At 31.6% G+C, this 8368-nt stretch overlaps 1 pseudogene; it reads left to right on the top strand.

The window, feature by feature from the left end:
- The window catches only part of LOC107032722, an 8974-nt pseudogene extending 5332 nt beyond the window's left edge, over positions 1-3642 (top strand).
- The last annotated feature ends 4726 nt before the right edge of the window (positions 3643-8368 follow it).

Below are 8368 nucleotides of genomic sequence, written 5' to 3'. Positions count from 1 at the left end.
GTTGATCCAAATATTTCTTGATCCGGTAAGTTTCTTAAACATTTTCATATTATAATAGTTTTGTTCACAAGTAAGATGAGTTTAAATGACACAAACATGTACAATGAATATTTATATAGCCGACTCTAATTATATGAAATGTTTTTAGGCATGATTATTATTGTTTAAACATTAATCATATTCTAATTGATTTTGTATATGCAGATCAAATGGATGAACATGTTTCCTACTATAGTCACAGAAGCAAGGATTCTTGATTTTCTTGATTCTGGGGATATGGGAATTTCAATTCAATTGGTAAATGTTAATTCATATTTAATATTTTTTTTCTTTAAAATTAAATATATATTAAAGTTGCTTCATAAAAAATGATCTAATTTTTTCTTGATTCTTGAAAACAGATGTATGAAAAGTTGCATATTTTGTCTCCTCTAGTAGACGCTAGAGAATTTTTCTTCATACGTTGTTGTAAACAACTTGATCATACAACATGGATAATGCTGGATGTTTCATATGATTTATTCAAAGAGATTCAAACTTGTGCACCTTCTTATGCTTGGAAGTTTCCTTCTGGATGTATAATTCAAGATATGGGTGATCACACGAGTCTGGTAAAAATCACTTCCTCTCACAATAGCTTGAAACACTAATATTTTGCTATGTGTGGTCTCGATGAGGGCCCGTATCACACGGGCACTGCAGAGATTTACTTTACATTTTTGCAAGAGATTGTTCAACAACTCAAACCTAACATATATCACTATTCACGTGTAGTTTATATTCCAAAGAGTGTTCCATAGGTAAAATTTTATAAGTATGGATACATATCTTTTAATATTGTATAAGAATCAAACTATCTTTATTCTCGATTAAATCAATCTTAAATTCTTGTGTTATATTCTTCACACTCTAAATATTTAGTTGTGGATCCTTGTGTTAAATGTTTTCTTGTAGCAATCTAACTTTTGAGTTTTCGAATGGAATTTCGTCAGTTTTATCAGCCCTGAAATGTTGAATTTTATCTGGGAGAGTCGTCGACTTCAGATTCAGATATATCATGGATTTGACGTCTTAAGATGTGTTGGCTTTTTTTCGACGTAATCTGATTGTGTTAGACTTCATTGTTTTTCTTTGCTTCCACATTTGTTGTTATATTTTGAATTTTACGCTGACTTGTCTTGATGGAATAATAGAAGTGTCATCGCGTTTTTTTTTTGAGTCATGACAGTTGATGCCCTAAATGTTACTAAATATACTGAATAGTTGTATCCTTATATCTTGAATAATCCTCACATTGTGTGATTCAATACTAAAACGTAAGAATTTGCAACGTAGATTCTTATCGAAAATGTTTCCAATTATCAAAATTGTTTTTATAGCTTTTTTGATATGCTTTTTTCTTTTGTAGGTTACGTGGATTGAACATGTTCAAGTAGATGAAAAAAATCAGGTTAATCATATCTTTAGAGACTTGTTGTATGGTCGTCAAACATATGGAGCTAAAAGATGGATTGTTACACTTCAAAGGATGTGTGAAAGGTATAATTTTCCAGTGGATGCATTATGTCCTACTAGGCATGGTCTCAAAGAAGGTTCGATTTTATTTTCCGTTCTTTGTATTTTCAGGTTTTAAAATTTTAATTTACAAAATAAGATAAGAATATGTCAAATACTCTCTGAAATGTACGAGTTCCATCACACCACACACATCCTATTTTGGCAAGTCAATATTTATTTTTCTTTTGTTTATTTTTAATTTTTAGTGGTTAATGATATTTCAGAAGGACTGCAAAATGTTAAGCAGATATCTCAAAGGATGGTGAAGAGTTTTTGTGAAATCCTAAGCATGACAGAAAAATTAGATTTTTCAACTTCATCAAAGTTGAATAATACATATAGGGTTTCTATTAGAGAAAATGAAGAAACTACCCAATCAAAAGGCTTCATTGCCACTGCCGCTACATCCCTATGGTTTCCTTTTGCATTCAAAACTATTTTTAATTTCCTCAAAGATGACAAGACTAGATATCAGGTATGTATCGAACTTCTCTATGACGTGGATAATTTATATATTTTTGTGCTGTTGAATCGAAATGATGTTATAGATAAGATGTTAATGTCATATGATATTGATATTAGTTCCAATGAGAGTTAGATGTTATAGTGAAATATATTTGATATAGAGAGGTCTGACGGTATGTATTTTTATGTTGTATATTCAATTTTAATTCAATGAACCAAACTTTTAATAGAAATATTTTTTGCATTATTAATTCATGTATAACTTGTTTTTAACTAAACATAAATGTACCCTATTAGATTAACTTTTTTCAATTCTTATAAGGATTTTTCATGTGAAATTCGCAAAAATTTCAACATATATAAGATTTGGGACTCATAATTTTAAAACTAGAATGAGTTTAGTATCTATAGATTTTAAACTACTAAGTTTAAATCCTGAATTTGTCCGATCTACTTATATTGGACTCCTATGTTATTTTATCTGTATGTTCAGCTCTTGGCATTAATTGTGCAGTTTCATTTTATTTAATTATAGTCTTAAAATATTCATCTCATGAATTAATTTTTGTCGATTGAATTATGAGTTTGTAAATTGTTTCATTTTGATTTTGTTTTTATAGTGGGATGTTTTTGCTGAAGGAAATAATGTGACTGAGTTAGTTCGAGTACTAACCGGAACTCTACCCGGAAACGATATTACAATCATTTAGGTATTGTCATATTTATAGGTTGCTATTTTCTGAATTAATAATTGCTCATGTGTTTTCTATCTTTTAGGTAAATATTATGACAAAATATTAGTTGATGACCTGTAGCTAAATATGTTATAGATAAAAAGATTATTTGATAATATGTTGTTAGATGGGATAAAAAACAATATTTTTTATTATTGAGGGACAATTATCATACTACTTCCTTCATCCCATTTTATATGACACCATTTGATCCGGCACGGAGTTTAAGAAATAAATGAAGACTTAGAATTATTTATCAAATTGTCCTTCAAAAGTGAACACATTTTTCTCTCTTTTTATAAATGTATTAGATCTATTTAAAATTAAGTGGGATAAACAAGGGTAAAAAAGAAATTGTACGTTTAAATATTTACTACATGAAGAAATGTAATATTCTTTTGGGGATTGACCAAAAAGGAAATGGTACCACATAAAATGGGACGGAGGGAGTAATTCTTACTATTTTTAGTGCTTATACTAATACTTCTTAAATTGTTCTAACATATATATGCAGTCTCATATGCTAAAAGAGAACAACATGTTACTTCTTGAAGAGTCAAGCATCGATGAAATGGGAGCATTTTTAATCTATGGACCCATAGATTTACCAATAGTCACTTCAATTGCCAATGGAGGTGATGCCACAAAAGTTGACATTTTTCCCTTAGGTATCATCATAAGTCCCGATGGCCGCCTTGCCTCGGAGAGGGGCAATAATGGAAGTGAAAAAGATGGTTCTATCTTGACAGTGGCTTTTCAAAAAATGATTTGTACTAATAATAATCCAATCTCCCAGGAACAACGTATGGAGGCAGTGACTTCAGTTCTTAACCTTTTGAGCTCTACAGTTTTACATATCAAAGCAGCATTGGGTTGCTTTGATTAAAAATGTGATGTTTTAGTTTCAAAGATGTTATTTTTGTTTTTTGGATATTTAAACTTAGAAAATTTCATATGTTTGAAGGATGATATATTCCCTTCCTTTGACTTATAAAATATTAAGATCATGAGATATGTTATTGCTATAATTTTTTATATTGATAAACTATCTGGCCAGATTAGAAAAACCTTCTTAAGTAGAAATGTCTGGTTTTGAAAAAAAATATATTTAAAAAAAGTAGTAGTTTACATTTGGCTAATCGATTTGGAATATAGTTTTTTTGGTCATTATATTTGTTTTTTGTCATATTACAATTATAAGTGGAAGTGTCATTACACATTCATTTCAAATGTGTAAAACAAAAGAAGAAGAAAATAATATTGATGAGTTATGAATTACTACTATACATGTAAGCTTTAGAAGTGTAATGACCATCTTGGTCATTTTCTTGTTTTTGTGTGTTTTGACTATTTTGTCCCTTTATGTAGCTTCTATATAGTTGTCATGATCATAACCCTTCGTGAGTGACACCAACACCAACACTTCAGTGGGAGAATCTGTTGGGTATTATTTTCATGAGTTTCTTACTATAAATAGGCTTTCATTTTAGAAAAAAGTTTTGGATCGGCCAGTCCTTTTATTTTTAAAAAAGGTTTAGGACTCTATAAATATAACATTGTATCTTCTAACTTAATCAACATTAACAATGTAGTAAGAGTTTTGCTTAGGGGGAGAAATTGTGGGACACAAGTATGATAAGTTATCACTTGTGTGGACCTCCTATATATATTGAGTGAATTGGTAGAGGTTATTTTCCTTTATATTTTGTACTCTCATATTTATAATGGATTGCTCATCTCTTTTGTGAATGTAGGTCGAATTGACTAAACCACGTTAAATCTTTGTGTCTTTTGGTATATTTCTCCTTTGTCTTCTTACTCATGATTTTTCGAGGCTTGCTTTGCTAGCTTCCACATTACACTTAATTATTTTTGGTCCTAATAAGTGACATCAGGGTCAGATTCAATCATAGAGTCAGGTTCAGTGATGGTTCAATAATCGACGACTGAACCATGTTAGAAAGAGGTGTTCATCTTGATGGATATAGTTCTAGCCACAACCTTTAGACAATAATGAAGATTTTTGTTGAAGAAATTGTTTCAGAGAGGTTCTCCGTATTGAGACATAAATAACTAGGACTCTATCGACACGACTTCTTACACTCCGTAGTACTCTTAAACTCTGGGCTCTGATACCAATTTTGTCACTCCTTGAGCCTACACCTTGGGTGGGACTGACATTCGAGAACCATTGTTGGTCCAAAACGAACCCTTGGTCTAGCTTACTTACTTAGTGGAAGACTTTAAGCATTAAGAAAAGAACTCAAATGCAAGATAACTCAACTGTCTTAAACTTAACTTAATGATTTAAAAATAAATATTTAACTTAACCAAACTGGCAACTCAAATATGAACACAAGCCAATAACAAAGTAAAGACAAATGAACTAACTGACTGTCTATTTATGAAGCCTCTTATAACTGAGGTGGATGTCAGATAAGACCCACTACATCCTAATGAACAAAAATACTAAAAGAAATAACAGAGATCTAAGCAATGCAAAAAGGCTCACCACCAAATTCTGAGTGCTCAACTTGATCAACGAGGTGCTGGATGATGATCCTGGTTACCTGCGTGTGCATCATAAGATGGTGCAGGTTAACTAGCTTCAGTACGTTGAATGTACGAGTATGCGAGTTGGAATGTTGAACAAGACATAAGCTTGAAAGGATCTGAAGAACTTACGTGGCTCAACTCAATTCACTTATCTGAACTCATTTTAATATAAAGCAGTGTAAACAAATGCAGTACAGAGAAAGACATTAAAACATGGTTTTTAACTCAATTTAAAAGTACAATAATAAATTTGTGTGTATACAAATATGAAATATGAGCTTTGTTTGTATATGAAAATACAAATATCCCTAATGTATATAAAAATCAAAATACTAACCGAGAACCATCACTTGAGAGTTATCGTGATGATACAACATTTTGTCTCATGCTGCCAGAACTGTCCTATACATTTCCATGAGTATATAACTTGAAATATTAAGTGGATCCACTAGTCTATCCTTAAATGCACTAAAGGAATCATCTAAAAAGTATGACCCTTTTCTACCCATGATGACTACATGGTTTATGGTGGCTCAAACTTTTCTGAACTCTCCCCCATATCGGTGCTCAATACTACTCCCAAAGTATACTATCTATTTATGTTTAAAAACACAACTTCTTTTTGTGGTTTGAGATAATTTCTCAAAACTTAGATCAAAGATTATTTGGGTATCAAAGTTTCCCTTCTTTCTTAATTGTGAAAGCGTTTACTCTTTTCTGAAATTAGCTCAAAGGCTCTTTGGAAATCAAAGTTTCCTTATTTGTTTAAATGTGAAAACATTTAAACTCTTTGAGAATACATAGTACTCATATACTTTTGAAGAAATGAACTTTCACTTCACCCTTTATTGAACTCAAAATTCAAGTCTTAAAACAAAGTTAAATCATTTGCAAGACTCTTGAAAAACTCTACGAACTTCACTTGACTTAGCGCTTAACTTTTCTTGACTTGACTCTTAACTGATCCTTGAATTGAATTATGGATTCAAGGATTGAGATTTTTGATAGTAAAGATCTCATGATGTTTAGAAAATGATTTTAGATAGCTAATCATGAAAAAATAGCAAGAAATCAAGACATGAAAGCTGGTCCGCGGCGCAGAGTTGTATTTAAATCTTCTATTTATGAAATATATTTTGAAGCAAAAAAGTCCGTGATCGCTCCACTCCACGAGGAATATTTTTCTACAATCCTAAGGAACCGGCCCGCGTCGCGACGTAGCACCCAGATTTGCCCGACTTGTTCCATCTTCGTTTTCTTATTCCAATTTGCCTAAACTCGATTATTTTTCACAAATTCTATTTTGATTCAGATACCCAACATATATGCACAAGAATCTATCAAATACAACTCTAAAATAGACCTTTAACTCTCAAGAACTCCTCAATATCATCACAAATTCAAGAACAAAAGCAATTCAAGAATATAACTCAAGAACATCAAACCTTAAACCTTTGTAGAATGAATTTTGCTGAATAAAACATGATTGACGTGTGGGTGAAGTAATCCAACACTATGAAAGTACCTATGGACTTAGGAAAATATGCCAAAAGTACCTATGGACTTAGGAAAATACTATTGGAAAATTTGAAAATTATTAGTACTAGAGTAAAAGGGCCGTGGCTAGTTTGTGGAGACTTTAATGAAGTCATTAATACTTTGGAAAAACTTGGAAGCAGACCCATAATAACACAAAGTGTTCTAAATTTATTAGTTTCCTAGATGATATGGATATGATTGACTATGGTTTCGCGGGACAAAAATACACATGGTCAAATAAACATAAAAATAACAATACACTTATAATGGAAGAAATTGATCGTTTTCTTAGTAATCATTCCTGGCTAAACCTTTTACCTGACTCTCATGTTCATCACCTTCCCCATACTCACTTCGACCATTGTATAGTTCTTCTTAATATTCAAAGAAGCTCCCATAACTTAGGGAATTCTTTAGATTCGAATCCACGTGGATAGGGCATTCCGACTTTCCAAACATTGTAAAAGACAATTGGAAGTACATTAATAACTATAAAAGTGCTCTAGAAAACATTATTTGAAACATTAAAATATGGAATAAGAAAACGTTCGACAATATTTTAAACAAAATAAGAGCATCCTTAACAGAATTCATGTACTCCAGAATATATATGAAGCCTACAAAAATTTCTTTTTCACTGGAATCTAGAAAAGAAACTCATTAATGACTTCAACGATGTTTTCAAAAAAGAAGAGGATTATTGCAAAATAAAGTCTAGAGTCCTATGTTTAAATGAGGGAGACACAAATACTAAATTCTTTCACACCACCACTAACAATAGAAGATGACGAAATAGAATCTTAGGACTAAAGAACTCTGCAGGAAATTGGACTTTTGAGCCTACCACCATTCTCAATATCATTAACTAACACTTTCAAAACATTTACTCAACTCAACTTAATAAAGGTGAATTACATAACCCTGTAGTATGTGGTAATGCCCTCAATCTGGAGGACAGTGTCAACATAGGTAGATCATTTGAAAAAGAGGAAATCGAAAACATTATCTTCTCTTTCAAGCCTCAAAAATCTCCGGGTCCTGATGGGCTTCATCCTTTTTTTAGAAGTATTGGAGTGATACAGAGGATGAAGTAATAAATACTTGCATGAAAGCTCCTAGTACTCACACTATTCCTACGGAAATTAATAAAACTTGTATATGCTTAATTCCAAAAATAAAGAACCCAGAACAGATCACCCATTATAGACCCATTAGTCTTTGTAACACGATTTATAAAATCATCACAAAAATAATGGTAAATAGAATCAGACCTTACCTAGACAACATCATTGTCACGACCCAAAACCGAGCCGCGACTGGCACCCACACTTACCCTCCTATGTGAGCGAACCAACCAATCTAAACCCTAACATTTCAATATAATCTAAACAGAAAGTAATGCGGAAGACTTAAACTCATTAATAAAAATAAATTCAATAACTTCTACAATTCAACATCTATTATTCCCCAAAATCCGGAAGTCATCACCACAAGAACATCTATGATCAAATTACTAA

The sequence above is a fragment of the Solanum pennellii genome, chromosome 10, assembly GCF_001406875.1.
Source record: "Solanum pennellii chromosome 10, SPENNV200".
Classification (NCBI taxonomy): domain Eukaryota; kingdom Viridiplantae; phylum Streptophyta; class Magnoliopsida; order Solanales; family Solanaceae; genus Solanum; species Solanum pennellii.
This window is presented reverse-complemented; position numbering and strand designations above follow the sequence as displayed.